This window comes from Myxine glutinosa, chromosome 2 (assembly GCF_964187855.1).
Source record: "Myxine glutinosa chromosome 2, kmMyxGlut1.1, whole genome shotgun sequence".
Lineage (NCBI taxonomy): Eukaryota > Metazoa > Chordata > Myxini > Myxiniformes > Myxinidae > Myxine > Myxine glutinosa.
Genome location: NC_136262.1, coordinates 228022329 through 228038183, shown reverse-complemented (window position 1 = coordinate 228038183; position 15855 = coordinate 228022329).

The following is a 15855-nucleotide window of genomic DNA, read 5'->3' as shown; positions in this document are numbered from 1 at the left end:
GGGTAAGGCCTTCAGCAGTTGGAGGCTTTGTTTCTACAATTAGTGCCCCAAATTTTAATGGTACCGCAGAGTTTCTTAGACCCCTAGGAGTACAAAACCACCATTTATGTCTTGTTTCCGTGGGCGGAGGTTATGTTTTCACCCCTGTATGTCTGTCTGTTTGTCTGTGAGCAGGATATCTCAAAAAGTTGTGGACGTATTTGGATGAAACTTGATGGACAGATCTGGTGTGTGACAAGGATGAATTGATTTGATTTTTGTGAAGATCATAATCAGGATGTAGGTACAGTATTATAATTTCTAAAGTGGGTGTTCACCATTGAGAGATGGAGCCAAAAACTATATACTGCATATCATGAATCATGATATCTCAAAAGGTTGTGGACGAGTTATGACAAAACTAGGTGAATGAGTTGGTTAGGTGACGAGAACAAATTTAACATGTGTTTCAGGTGCGTATCCAGATCTGGCCTATCAGTGGGATACCAAACATAAACTGTTCAGCCTGGCGGAGGCATGCGCTCTACCGATTTCCATTCTATTTTTGTTTTGTTATTCCTGCACACTCGATTTCCAAGCTGTATCAATTTCCAAGCTGTATCTCAGAGCCCGTCTGGGACTTTCTGAATTTAATTTTGCATCAATAATGGGAATACAAAGTGAGCGGTTGACCTAATTTGAAGGTCATGACCTAATTATTGACATTTTGACATTTTTCACCATAACTTGACGAAGGTTTGTCCGATCAGAATGTTATTGCCCTCCTTACATAAACTAGAGCAAGGTGCATTCACACTTAATTTACAGAATACCCCTCCAGGTTAAATAAAGGTCAAGGTCTTATATCCCCAGGAGTACTAAACCACCATTTAGGTTTTCTTTGAAAGACTTTCATTTTAACAAGTACATTTTAACATTTTTCACCAAAACTTGACTGAAGTTTGTCTGATGGGAACGAAATTGCCCTCTATAGATAGACTCTAACAAGGCACAATTACGGGTATTTTACCTCATATCCCCTTTGGGTTAAAGGTCAAGGTATTAGACCCAAAGGAGTACTAAACGACCATTTTTGTTTATCGGCCAATGTCTGAACTGTATCTCAGATCTGGCTGGGACTTCCGGAATGAAATTTTGCATCAATAATGGGAATAAAAAGTATGTGGGGTTGACAATTTTATTTTTGACCTTAACCTAATTTTAAGGTCATGAGCCAATTATTGACATTTTTACCATAACTGGACTAAGGTTTGTCCGATCAGAACGGAAATGCCTTCAGGATAGCCTCGAGCAATCCACATTCATGCTAAATTTGCATCATACCCCTCCGAGTTAAAGGTCAAGGTCAAATTGCGGTCGGAAAACAATAACGCATTTTTTTATCATCGCTCAATTTTGCCAATGCAAACTCCAAAGGTTCTTGAATCATAATAGTGAACCTGCATTGGAGTTTGAATATTTTTTTCTCCGATTTCCATGATGTTGAGTTTTTTTCGGATAGATTGTAGATGAGGACACATTTTCTTAATATACAGGCTATCTCTAAAGGTTGAACGTCATTGTCCGAACGAAATATGCCATCATTGGATCGTGGGCTAAGGGTAAGTTGTGGGTGATCACCAAGGTTAAGCTGGGGCAGATTAACCCTTGGTGATCGCTTTACAATTGCACATATGTAGTTTGTATCTTGCTTTTGTTATATACACAAAGAATTAAGTTAAGCACCCCTACACAAAGAATTAAGTTAAGCACCCCCTAATATATATTCTTTGTGTATATGTATACATTGGCATATATTCTAAGGTTGCGAAGATGGTCCCTCCAATAGCCAATCTGGATGAATTGGAACGTGCATTACATCGGGAATGGAACAACCTGCCACAGCAACGCATACGACGGCTTACAGGGTCTATGAGACGTAGGGTTGAGTCAGTGATCCGATCACGTGGGTCCTACACACGTTATTGACGCAAAGATCGCTAGAGGTCTTCTCAGAACAATGACTGTACATTAGAAAACATAAACGTCATCCACACTGTCCGTGATGGACCTATAGCTCCATACTTAAATTGAGGTGAAAATATGCCTAAAATTCCCAAAAAATTTCACCTTAAATTATTCAGAATAAAATATTGAAAACGGCATGATTGTTATGTTTTTATGTGACCATAATATCACTTCTCCAGAAAATATAGCAATATCATGGGTATATTACACTGTTTTGACGACAACAAACTTGTAATGTGCGAGGTTGTAAAAAAACGGGGGGGGGGGTGCTTAACTTAATTCTTTGTGTATATATTTATGGGTAAAACCTGTATATGCAGCAGACATTATTAAACTTGTCATCATCATCCTGTAGTCATCAAAATATTCTCCAGTTATCAAGTTATTTTTATCCCTCAACTGGGCAGCATCCCCACTGTGGGTATATATTTTGGGTGCTTTTCCTCCGTCGACCCATCCATGCGTCTACCCGGATCCTCCACTTAGAACTTTTCATAAAAATTTTTACGAGAAAGTATTGTACATGATTGTATCTGCTTTCGCGAACCATTATTTATTTATCTACACTTTACCATCTCCACTACACACATACAGCATTTAATTATTTATTTATTTTCAAACACTTTACCATCCCCACTACCAAAACAAAATTATGGATTACTTATTTATTTTATACACTCTATTGTTATTCACCACGACCACCATCACCTTAAGGTCTTTATTTATTTATATGTAAAATCCAGGTTTCACAGTTAAAAAGCAAGTGTGCATACCTCCAAGGTATACCTGACATCCCTTAGTAATCCTTCCACAATTAAATCCTAATCTTTGCAGCATGGATAATGAGCTCACTTTGCAGGAAATTTTTTCAATTGCGGTGACAATTTGCTTTCCCTTTGCATTTTTATGGAGCCAGCTTGGCAGGCATTCGAGAAAGTGACCGAAATGCCTTTGACAATCCTTTCATGCATAAGAGTGCTTTGATCTTCATTTTTGCGCATCTCATTTATTGTATGCTAGCACACGTTGAGGAATCTACACCTTCTGCATCCTTATCTTTTGTGGACACCGAGCTTTTCATTTCCATGCGACATTCAATATAATTGTAGAATTATTACAAAAAATTAAGCTTGTAAAATATTGTTTCGGTGGAGGGGGAAAGATTCTCTATCTACATTCGTCACCATATACCTGGTGTTGGCCTAATGGTTAGGGTAGAGGGCTTGGGATCCGAAGGTCGTAAGTTCGAATCCCATTCAGTTGTTGAATTAATACCTTAATACCAACTGGGCTTAACTCATCCTGTAATCCTTCCGAGGTCGGCATAAATGAGTACCAGGGTACTGGATCCTCTCTCAAGGAGGCTGTTGGCAGGATTTGCACTCCAGTAGCTGCAAAAACATCTCATTCCATAACACACACAATGGTGTGTCGAGATGCTGCTGTGGAGTCATCCGATTATGCAGCGACGTACTGATCCAGTGTATGCTCCTGTATATATATATATATACACACTACCGGTCAAAAGTTTTAGAACACCTCAATTTTCCCAGTTTTTATTGAAATTTACACAGTTTAATGTCTCAATGTACTCTGAAATTGAGCATAGAACAAATAAACAATTGGAGATAAAAAAGAAATCATAGAATCATTTTGTTTAACAAAACTTAATTTAAATTTTTGACTCAGCAAAGTAGCCACCTTTTGCAGATGTAACCGCCGAACACACTCGTGGCATTCTTTCTACAATGGAAATCAAATTTTGTTCGGGAAGTTCTTCCCAACACTGTTGCAGAAGTTCCCACAAATGTGTTGCACTTGTAGGTTGCTTTGCTTTCACCCTTCTGTCCAGTTCATCCCAAACAAGCTCGATGGGGTTTAAGTCTGAAGACTGTGCTGACTATTCCATGATTTGAAGCCCCCATCTTGTTATTTTCCTCGAAGGTAGTTTTGACATAGCCTGGAGGTGTGTTTAGGGTCATTATCTTGCTGTAGGATGAACCCCTGACCAACTCGGCATGTACCAGAGGGTATTGCATGGCGCTGCAAAATGCTGTGGTAGCCCTTTTGGTTCAGGGTGCAAGTCGCCGATTCTGGATCCAGCAAAAGAGCCCCAGACCATCACGCTTCCTCCTCCATGTTTGACAGTTGGTGTCACACACTGAGGAACCATCCTTTCACCTACTCGACGGTGTACAAAAACCCTGCGTGATGAACCAAAGATTTCAAATTTTGATTCATCGGTCCATAAGACCTTCTTCCAGTCTTCAGTAGTCCACTGGCGGTGCTTCATGGCCCAGGCAAGCCTCTTTTTCTTATTTTTCCATCTTAGCAATGGCTTTCTTACTGCCACTCGACCTGTCGAACCTGCAGCTCGAAGTCTTCTCTTCACAGTTGAAACTGAGACTTGCTTACTTCGACCAGTGTTAAGTGTGCTTGAAGCTGTTGTCCTGTGAGCCGCCTATCACACAAGCTGTTGACTCTAAGAAACTTGTCTTCTGATTCTGTTGTGGCTTTGGGTCTGCCAGACCTCTTCCTGTCAGAGTTTCCTCCAGTTTCCAATATACTACTCCCTGCAGTGCAATATTGTCCAAATAATGCTTCGGAGGGTGTAATAACCATCTGTTCCAATACTGCTTTTATACAGACAGGGGGTTTGTAATCAAGTAATCAGCAGAGGTTGGGACACCTGTAGGAATTGTTTGCATCAACTTTCAAGGCTTAATTTACTTACATTGCTGCAGAACAGCTGTAAGTTGTTAACCCATTACTTGTTCCCTGAAGAAGACCTTTTGTTTTTTTTACAATATAACTGTGCAATTTACATTATTTTCCCGTTTTTGCTAACCTAAACTTTTTCTTTTTTTTCTAGTTTTTCTTCGACCAGTTTACTGTTTACCTTTGTACCATGTCAGGTTATTCACTGGACTTGAATTGCTTAAATTTCAATAAAAACTGGAAAAATTGAGGTGTTCTAAAACTTTTGACCAGTAGTGTATGTACATATATATATATACAGTCACGTGAAAAAGTAAGTACACCCCACGTAAAGTTTTGACTTTTTCAACATATTTCAACACACAGCTATTTGATCTTCATTTCAACAATATTGATAGATAAAGGTGATATAATATAACAAATATCATGAAACATTTACATTTTGTCGTCCATTGTATAATTTAAATAAACATAAATGCAAATGTCGCATGTGGAAAAAGTAAGTACACCCTTGGCTCTAATAGGTGGTATTGCCCCCTTTGGCAGAAACAACCTCAAGTCGGCGTTTCTTATAACTGTCTACCAGTCTCTGACATCGACTGGGATAAATTTTTGTCCACTCCTCCATGCAGAATTCTTTCAGCTGTGTGATGTTTGAGGGGTTTCTTGCATGCACAGCTCGTTTCAAATCCCCCCACAACATCTCGATGGGATTTAGGTCCGGGCTTTGACTTTGCCATTCCAGAACCCTCCATTTCTTTCTTTTCAGCCATTCCTTGGTGGATTTACTGGTATGTTTAGGGTCATTGTCATGTTGCAAGGTTCACCTTCGGTTGAGCTTCAACTTTCCGACAGATGGCCTCACATTATCCTCAAGCACCCTCTGGTACAATGAAGAATTCATAGTGGATTCTATGATGGTGACCTGCCCAGGCCCTGATGCAGCAAAGCTGCCCCAAACCATAATATTTCCACCACCATGCTTTGCAGTTGGTATCAGGTTCTTGTGGTCAAATGCTGTCTTTGATTTTCGCCAAACATGTCTTCTGGTACTGTGGCCAAATAGCTCTACCTTTGACTCATCTGTCCAGAACACATTGTTCCAGAAGTGCTGGTCTTTGCCTTGGTGTTCATTGGCAAACTTTAGTCTTGCCCTGATGTTCTTTCTGGACAGCAAAGGTTTCCTCCTGGCACACCTCCCATGTAGATCAAATTTGTGCAGCCTCTTTCTAATGGTAGACTTGTGCACTTTCACATCAACAGTGGGAAGAGCTACCTGTAGGTCCCGTGATGACATTCTGGGGTTCTTAGAGACTTCATTCAGCATCTTGCGGTCTGCTTTCGGGCTGAACTTGCTGGGGCGGCCTGGCCTGAACAAGTTGGCAATTGTTTGGAATCTTCTCCACTTGCAGATGATCTTCCGGACAGTGAAATTATTGATTTCAAATTGTTTGGAGATCTTTTTAAATCCCTTCCCAGACTCGTAGGCATCTATAACCTTCTTTCTGAAGGCCTCAGAGAGCTCTTTTGATCTAGGCATGGTGACGCCGCACACTTCAACAACAAAGAGCAAACCAAACTAAATGTCTGAGGTTTAAATAAGACAGGTTCCTCCAAGATCCTCTCTGACGATGTTCTAATCATTTGCACCTGAGCTGGTGCACCTGATTCTAATTTTAGGTATTTGAAGTAGTGATAAATGTAGGGGTGTACTTACTCTTTCCACATGTGAAATTTGCATTTATGTTTATTTAAATTATACAATGGACTAGAAAATGTAAATGTTTCATGATATTTGTTATATTATATCACCTTTATCTATCAATATTGGTGAAATGAAGATCAAATAGCTGTATGTAGAAATATGTTGAAAAAGTCAAAACTTTACGTCGGGTGTACTTACTTTTTCACGTGACTGTATATATATATATTTATATATGTTTGTCACTATCCCTGAGGCATGAATGAGCAAATGTACTTGTATATATGTACTTGTTGAGTATGCTTCCATATTGTGTTCTGATTTTATAGATGGCGCTGCAGAATCATTCACACATTGCAATTTTCGTACAATCTCTGTGGATATTTAGCCCCAAACCAAACCTGTATGTTACCTGTACAAGAAATTTAAAAGAGGATGTGATTGATGGATGTTCTAAATAGTTAAAAGTTAAGATGTTCCTGGGAAATAGATGTATGTTATCATCAGAACAAGAAAACATATAATTATCAATGCAACTGAAATTGTACTTAATCTGAGTTTCTGCGAAGCATTAAACACTGAGAGATTATTTAATTGTAATAAATTTGTCAAAGGTTGGTTTTTTCATGAAGCACACGGCACACCTCTCGCTCTAAATAAACATCCCCAAAATTCAAGGACAAACATTTGAAAAATGCGATATAATAATAAATCTTCATTGTCCCATATTCAGGGAAATTATTCTTTGGTGACACCGTAAGTTGACCATCATTAAAACATAAAACACAAAGGGAAAAACAAAACAAAATAAAAAGATATAAAATAAATATAAAATATGGAAGATTGACGAAACAGCAAAATGTCTAGGAATTTGAATTTCGCATTTCAATTGCACATGGTGCAAATGACTTTTTGAAAATGTTCTTCTTCATCCTAAACGAAAACGTCTCTCTGATGGCAGTTTTTCAAAATGTCCGTTCAAGAAATGACTTTCATCGGTACACACCTGCACCGCCTTCCTTTTCAGTGCCCGCAAGTATAGAGACTCCAGACTGGTTGAAGGCTTTAACCTACAGCTTTAAATGCCAGTGTAATGACCTTTCTCAATCGTGACTTATTCCGCACTTTAAGATAACTGTACCAGGAAATCAAATTAAATGATAAAACACTGATCAGTACGGAATTTGTTAACATCCGCATCACACGAGAGCTAACACCAAATGAATTCAACTTCCTGAGAAGATACAATCTTTGCATTGATTTCTTGTACACAGCATCAGTATTTACATCAAAAGTTAGCTTGTTATCAATAAAGGTGCCCAGGTATTTTAATTTGTTAACAATTTCTACCTTATCACCATTGATGGTTACAGGCTCATGATTGTGACCTTTCCTAAAGTCCAAAGTCATCTCTTTTGTTTTGCAAACATTCAGAGTAAGACAAAAGTCCGCACACCACTTATTCAACGTGTCAATCTCATCGAGGTAAAGATACAAAAGATGATTGATCGGAAAGACAGCCAACAATGGCGATATCGTCTGCACACTTAATAAAGTTACAAACTTCTTTAAGAGCCACACATCCATTGGTGTACAAACTGAACAGTAGAGGTGACAATACACCGCCTTGTGGAGCACCACTATTCAAGATTGATAACTTTGATAAGCTACCATTCACCCTCACCTGCTGAGGACGGTCTCGTAAAAAACTTTCCACCCAGAGTATGATATGGGGGTTCAGGCACAGGTCACTCAACACTTTCAGAAGGGTAAATGGCTGCATAGTGTTAAAGGCTGACGAGAAATCGATAAATAACACACGGACATAGGTTCCATTCTGGTCAAGGTGACTTGTGATTAGATGAAGTAAGCTGAGCCAGGTATCTTCAACACCTCGTCTTGCTTTGTAGGCAAATTGTAAAGGATCCAGTTTAGGAGTTACATCTGATGCTATAAACTTCACCATCAATTTCTCCATACATTTACACAAGATGGAGGTGAGGGCAACAGGTCCATAATCATTGAGCTGCCTTAGGTGAACCTTTTTTGGTGTGGGAATAATAATGGACTTTTTCCAACAAATAGGAGCAGTATGAGTCGCCAAAAGTACCTGAAACAATCGAGTAAAAACATTACTAAGTTCTAAACAGAACTCTTTCAGAATACCAGACGTAATGCCATCTGGACCACAAGCCTTCCTTTTACTCAACGCCCTAAAACACCTCACGACATCAGGTTCACAAATTACAGGTATGGGACACGCTCGAGTATCTAGATCCTCACAGAGAGCTTCACATTTTACTCGGTTTCCCGGAACATCAAATCTAGTGTAAAAGTCACAATTCATCCACAAATTTGGAATCTGGAACCTTCGTGGGCAATCTAGCATCCTTGAGCCTCTCATCCATGCCCATCATATGCCTGAGTCCCCCCCAAGCGTTACGAGCATCACCATCGTGTAGTTGTTCTTCGGTATTATCCTTGTACAATCATTTACACTTGTCGATGACAGAGCGCAGTTCTTTCTTCGCCTCCCTGAGGATGGAGTCATCCTTCTTAAGGAATGCACGCTTCTTCTTCATGAAGTTGGCCTTTGCGTCAGTGGTTAAACCCAAGGTTTGTTATTGGGAAACATGTGAATGGTTCTCTCTGTGGTCACGAGGTCCTCACAGAGCTTCGCATAATCTGTGATCGTCTCAGTAAGTTCATCAGAGTCGTCACAAGAGTCGAAAAATACATCCCAGTCTGTGCATAGGAAACAGCCCTTCAAACGTTCGTTGGCCTCCGCCGTTCTGCCTTTAACCGTCTTGCAAGGAACTGGCATTCGTTTCACCTTATGGTCTGTATGTAGGCAAGAGATGGACCACCTTATGGTCTGATCGTAGGTAAGAGATGGACCACCTTATGGTCTGATCGTAGGTAAGAGATGGACCTTCCAGAATTGGAAGATGGACCTTCCAATTCATGGTGAATTTTAGAAGTGCAAACCCAACTATGGTCTGTATGTACGCAAGAGATGGACCACCTTATGGTCTGATCGTAGGTAAGAGATGGACCACCTTATGGTCTGATCGTAGGTAAGAGATGGACCTTCCAGAATTGGAAGATGGACCTTCCAATTCATGGTGAATTTTAGAAGTGCAAACCCAACTATGGTCTGTATGTACGCAAGAGATGGACCACCTTATGGTCTGATCGTAGGTAAGAGATGGACCACCTTATGGTCTGATCATCTGATCGCAGGAGCACATTTCGCCACATAAGCATGTTCAATGTTACCGTAACATTTGTCCAACGTCCTGTTACCACGGGTAGCAACATCCACATACTGATCGAGCTGAGGAAGTTCCTGATCGAGGTCACATCGATTGAAATTCCCAAGAATCAGGATCGATTGATCCGCTGAACGGGCTGCGATTTTTAAAGTCCGGCCCCGGTGCGTACACCAGAATAATAGTGTACTGGCCAAATTACCGTGGCAGGTAGTAGGGTCGGAAAGACACCGTCAGTATCTCCACGTCCTTGGAACAGTACCGTTCACGGACAGTAAAATGTTTGGCCCAATTCAAATTCAGTATACACAAACCACCACCTTTGGCCTTGCCCAATGACGCGATTCTATCGGCCCTGATCATCTCGAATCCATCGGACACGTCATCCCTTCACCAAGCCATGTCTCGGTGAAACACACCACACATGAGGTCCGATAGTAGCGTCACATATGCACACGTTATGGTGAACGCAGTGAGATATTTGCCAATTTGAAAATCATTGCATTTTCTCTGCGGACGTTTATTTACATTGGTACGGTAAGTCGAAAGTACATGTGCATGATTTCTTAATGATGGCTGATTAAGAATGGTTTTTGTAGGAGTATGGATGATTCATAAATTATGGTGAATTTTTGAAGGATGGGGAATTTTTGAAGCATGGTGCATTTTTGAAGGATGGTGAATTTTTGAAGCATGGTGAATTTTTGAAGGATGGTGAATTTTTGAAGCATGGTGAATTTTTGAAGGATGGTGAATTTTTGAAGCATGGTGAATTTTTGAAGCATGGTGAATTTTTGAAGCATGGTGAATTTTTTGAAGGATGGTGAATTTTTGAAGCATGGTGCATTTTTTGAAGGATTGTGAATTTTTGAAGCATGGTGCATTTTTTGGAGGATGGTGAATTTTTGAAGCATGGTGAATTTTTGAAGGATGGTGAATTTTTGAAGCATGGTGAATTTTTGAAGGATGGTGAATTTTTAAAGCATGGTGCATATTTTGAAGGATGGTGCATTTTTTGAAGGATGGTGAATTTTTGAAGGATGGTGAATTTTTGAAGGATGGTGAATTTTTTAAGGACGGTGAATTTTGAAGGATGGTGAATTTTTGAAGGATGGTGAATTTTTGAAGGATGGTGAATTTTTGAAGGATGGTGAATTTTTGAAGGATGGTGAATTTTTTAAGGATGGTGAATTTTTGAAGCATGGTGAATTTTTGAAGGATGGTGAATTTTTGAAGGATGGTGAATTTTTGAAGGATTGTGAATTTTTGAAGGATGGTGAATTTTTGAAGGATGGTGAATTTTTGAAGGAAAGTGAATTTTTGAAGCATTGTGAATTTTAGAAGCACGGTGAATTTTTGAAGCATGGTGAATTTTAGAAGCACGGTGAATTTTTGAAGCATGGTGAATTTTTGAAGGATGGTGAATTTTTGAAGGATGGTGAATTTTTGAAGCATGGTGCATTTTTGGAAGGATGGTGAGTTTTAGAAGCACGGTGAATTTTTGAAGCATGGTGAATTTTTGAAGGATGGTGAATTTTTTAAGGATGGTGAATTTTTGAAGGATGGTGAATTTTTGAAGGATGGTGAATTTTGAAGGATGGTGAATTTTTGAAGGATGGTGAATTTTGAAGGATGGTGAATTTTTGAAGGATGGTGAATTTTTGAAGAATGGTGAATTTGTGAAGCATGGTGAATTTTTTAAGGATAGTGCATTTTTTTAAGGATGGTGAATTTTTTGAAGGATAGTGATTTTTTGAAGGATGGTGCATTTTTTGAAGCATGGTGAATTTTGAAGGATGGTGAATTTTTGAAGGATAGTGAATTTGTGAAGCATGGTGAATTTTTGAAGGATGGTGAATTTTTGAAGGATGGTGCATTTTTTGAAGCATGGTGAATTTTGAAGGATGGTGAATTTTTGAAGGATGGTGAATTTTTGAAGGATGGTGAATTTTGAAGGATGGTGAATTTTTGAAGGATGGTGAATTTGTGAAGCATGGTGAATTTTTGAAGGATGGTGAATTTTTGAAGGATGGTGCATTTTTTGAAGCATGGTGAATTTTTGAAGCATGGTGAATTTTGAAGGATGGTGAATTTTTGAAGGATGGTGAATTTGTGAAGCATGGTGAATTTTTGAAGGATGGTGAATTTTTGAAGGATGGTGAATTTGTGAAGCATGGTGAATTTTTGAAGGATGGTGAACTTTTGAAGGATGGTGCATTTTTTGAAGAATGGTGAGTTTTTTGAAGGATGGTGAATTTTTGAAAGATGGTGCATTTTTTGAAGCATGGTGCATTTAATGAAGATGGTGAATTTTTTAAGGATGGTGAAGTTTGGAGCAGAAGAATGTTGGGAAATATTTTTGAAGGAAGGTGGTTGTGATGTATATGCAGTGTACATCTGTTGAACTGGGCATGCGAACCTGATAAATGCATGCCTGATTTTGATAACATTACATGCCAGAAAGGAAAAAGTTTCCCTCTCAACAAGAGACAGCTGCTGGGGGAATTTGCAGATGTATTTGAGGGGACTGGAAAGCTGGAAGGGAAATACCATCTGATGCTAGAGGAGTGTAAGAGGCCTGTAGTGCATCCACCAAGGCGTATTCCAATTGCGTTGAAAAGAAAGCTGAACGCAGAATTAGACAAGCTGACTGAGGCAGGGATAATAACCCCTGTAGACTTGCCGACTCCCTGGTTATCCAGCCTTGTGTGTGCAGAAATCCAATGAGAAATTGAGAGTTTGTCTGGATCTGAGAGAACTTAATCAAGGACTGAAGAGATGTCACTTTCCAATGACTACAATTGAGGACATAGACAGAATTGAATGAGGCGAAAGTGTTCAGCGTATTTAATGCCAAGAATGGTTTCTGGCACATTGAACTAGATGAGGAGAGTTCATACTTGACCACGTTCAACACCCCATATGGTAGATATAGATTGCTGAGGATGCCATTTGGGCTCTCGACGGCGCCGGAAGAATTTCAGAGGAAACAAAACCAAGCACTAGAGGGTTTGCAGGGAGTGAGGTCAGTCGCAGATGACATCCTGGTGTTTGGGAAAGGAAAGACACAGACCGAGGCAGAGCGAGACCATGGCAGGAAGGTGAGAGCATTGATGGAGAGATGTCTTTGAGCGAGATCTGAAGCTGAACAAGGAAAAGGTGAAATTCAAACTCAAAGAAGTGACCTTCATTGGTCATGTCGTCACTTCAGAGGGTCTGAAACCAGACCCAGAAAAGGCGAAAGCAGTTGTGCAAATGACAAACCCAACTGATGTGCATGGGGTACAGCGATTCATTGGGTTTGTCAACTATCTCAGCAAATTCCTTCCAGACCTTAGTGACAAGTGTGAGCCCCTACGCAGACTGACACAGAAGGATGTCACATGGTGGTGGTCAGAAGTACATGAGAAAGTTATGCAGGAGATCAAGAGGCTGATTACTGCCGAACCAGTGCTCAAGTACTATGACCCATCGAAGGAGCTGACACTGCAGGTGGATGCTTCAGACACTGAACTTGGGGCTACACTGATCCAAGAAGGACATCCCATAGCATATGCCAGCAGGGCTCTATCGGATGCAGAAACCAGGAATGCACAGATAAAGAAGGAGCTCCTTGCAGTTGTGTTTGGTTTGGAAAAGTTTCATCTGTACACGTATGGGAGACAGGTGAAGGTGAAATCGGACGACAAACCTCTGGAGATCATTGCAAGAAAGCCTCTCCACAGAGCACCAAAGAGGCTGCAGAGAATGCTTGTGAGGATGCAAAGATACAATGCTGAGATTCACTATCGGTCAAGCAAAGACATGCAACTGGCTGATACACTTAGTAGAGCCTACCTCAAGGACCCAAGAGTCGACAAGGAAACCGAGTTTGAGATGGTAAACATGGCAAGACATGGCCCAATCTCTCAACCATTAATGAGGGAGATTGAAGATCATACCAGACGAGATGGTATCATGCAACAACTCAAACTAATGACACAGACAGGATGGAAAGAGACACAACATGAGGTTGAGCCAGTCCTTAGACCATACTTCCATGCAAGAGACGAACTGAGCACTCAGGGTGACCTGATCTTCAAGGGAGAAAGAGTTGCGATTCCCACATCAAAAAGGAAGGACATGGTGGAACGAGTTCACTCATCTCATCTGGGTGTGAACGGATGTGTACGAAGAGCCAGAGAATGCATTTACTGGCCCAGAATGAATGCTGAAATTAAAGACTTTGTTCAGAAGTGTGAGACCTGCAGGTCTTTAGAGAGAGACCAGCCAAAGGAAACACTTCAACCCCATGACATTCCAGAGCGGCCATGGGCAAAAGTGGGAGCAGACTTCTTTCACTTGGAAGGGAAAATGTACATAGTGACAGTGGACTACTTCTCAAGTTTCTGGGAGATTGAATTCCTAGAAAACACCCTCTCATCAACCATCATTCGCAAACATAAAGGACAATTTGTGAGATATGGAATCCCAGACATCCTGATCACAGATAATGGGCCACAGTTCACAGCCGAGGAACTTGTGAGGTTCTCAAAGAAATGGCAGTTTGATCACCGTACATCGTCATGAAGGAACTGCGCTCCAACGCGAGTCGAAAGAATTGACGCGACCAAAGACGGAATTCGTCCGAGTTGCTTTATTGAAACAAAACAGCTCAGGTATTCTGACAAGCCCGTTTATCGGGCAGCAATATATATACACATTTATGTCGGGAAGTTTGCCCGGCAAAAGCTATACCGGGCATGCCCGGGTGTCAAGGGCGAGCCTTGGAAAGGCGAGTCTGGACCTGCCCGGGCGTGTATGGCTGCGGCCTGGCAAGTCGAGGCTGGGCGTGCCCGGGCGCTCTGGACGAGCCCTGGAAAGGCGATAGCGGGCATGCCCGGACGCTCTGGGCGAGCCCTGGAAAGGCGATAGCGGGCATGCCCGGACGCTCTGGGCGAGCCCTGAAAAGGCGATAGCGGGCATGCCCGGACGCTCTGGGCGAGCCCGGGAAAGACGAGACCGGGCGTGCCCGGGAGGTTCGGGCGTGCCCGGGAACAGTGAGTCCGGGCATGCCCGGGAGATGCGCGTCTGGCCGTGTTCTGGCCGGTGCAAGGTGATTGTGTGCATCCAGCGGTAACCGCTACACACGCCCCTCCAGAATCGACCTGCACCGGCAGGGTCAATTTAAGGGGGGTCCGGATGACCCGGCCGAAGCGACCCCTGGAGGGTCGTGGGGAGGGGTCCGACATGGTGGTGGGTGGTCGAGCGGGGGGAACTGTGGACGGGGGGCGGCCTCGCCGCGGAGGAAGGGCCAACCGTGGTGGTCGGTCGACGTCCATGTGCGCCGGTTTGAGGCGGTCCACAGAAATCCGGTCCGGCCGGACGCCGAAGTCGACGATGAAAGACTTGTCGCCCCGTCGCAGGACCCGGAAGGGCCCGTCGTACGGCGGCCGGAGTGGCCCCCGGTGCGTGTCATGACGCACAAAGACGTACTCCGCTGTGCGAAGCGCCGGGGGGACGTAGGACTGGGGGCCACCGTGGCGGGACGTCGGCACGGGGGCAAATCGTCGGGCGGCCTCCTGGAGGTCCGAGCGCTGGCGAGCGGCGGACCAGGGACTGGTAGCGTCGGGCACGAATTCGCCCGGGATGCGGAGCGGCTGGCCGTAGACGAGCTCGGCGGCGGACGCCTGGAGGTCTTCCTTGGGGGCCGTGCGAAGGCCCAAAAGGACCCACGGCAGCCGGTCGGCCCAACCGTCGTCCTGAAGGCTGGCCAAGAGTGCGGCCTTCATGGAGCGGTGAAACCGCTCGCACAACCCGTTGGCTTGGGGGTGGTAGGCCGTGGTGCGGTGCAGCGTGACCCCCAACGAACGGGCGACCGCGCCCCAAAGCTCAGACGTGAACTGTGGGCCGCGGTCGGCGAGATGTCCGCTGGTGCGCCGAAGCGCGCAACCCAGGTGGCGATGAACGCCTGCGCCACGTCGGCGGTGGTGGTGGAGGCGAGGGGCACGGCCTCCGGCCACCTGGTGGTCCTGTCCACCATGGTGAGCAGGTGGGTGAACCCTGCGAGGGGGGCAGGGGACCCACCAGGTCCACGTGGACGTGGTCGAAACGCCGTTCAGGCACGGCGAAAGGTGCCAGCGGGGCCTGGGTGTGGCGGTGGACCTTGACCCGCTG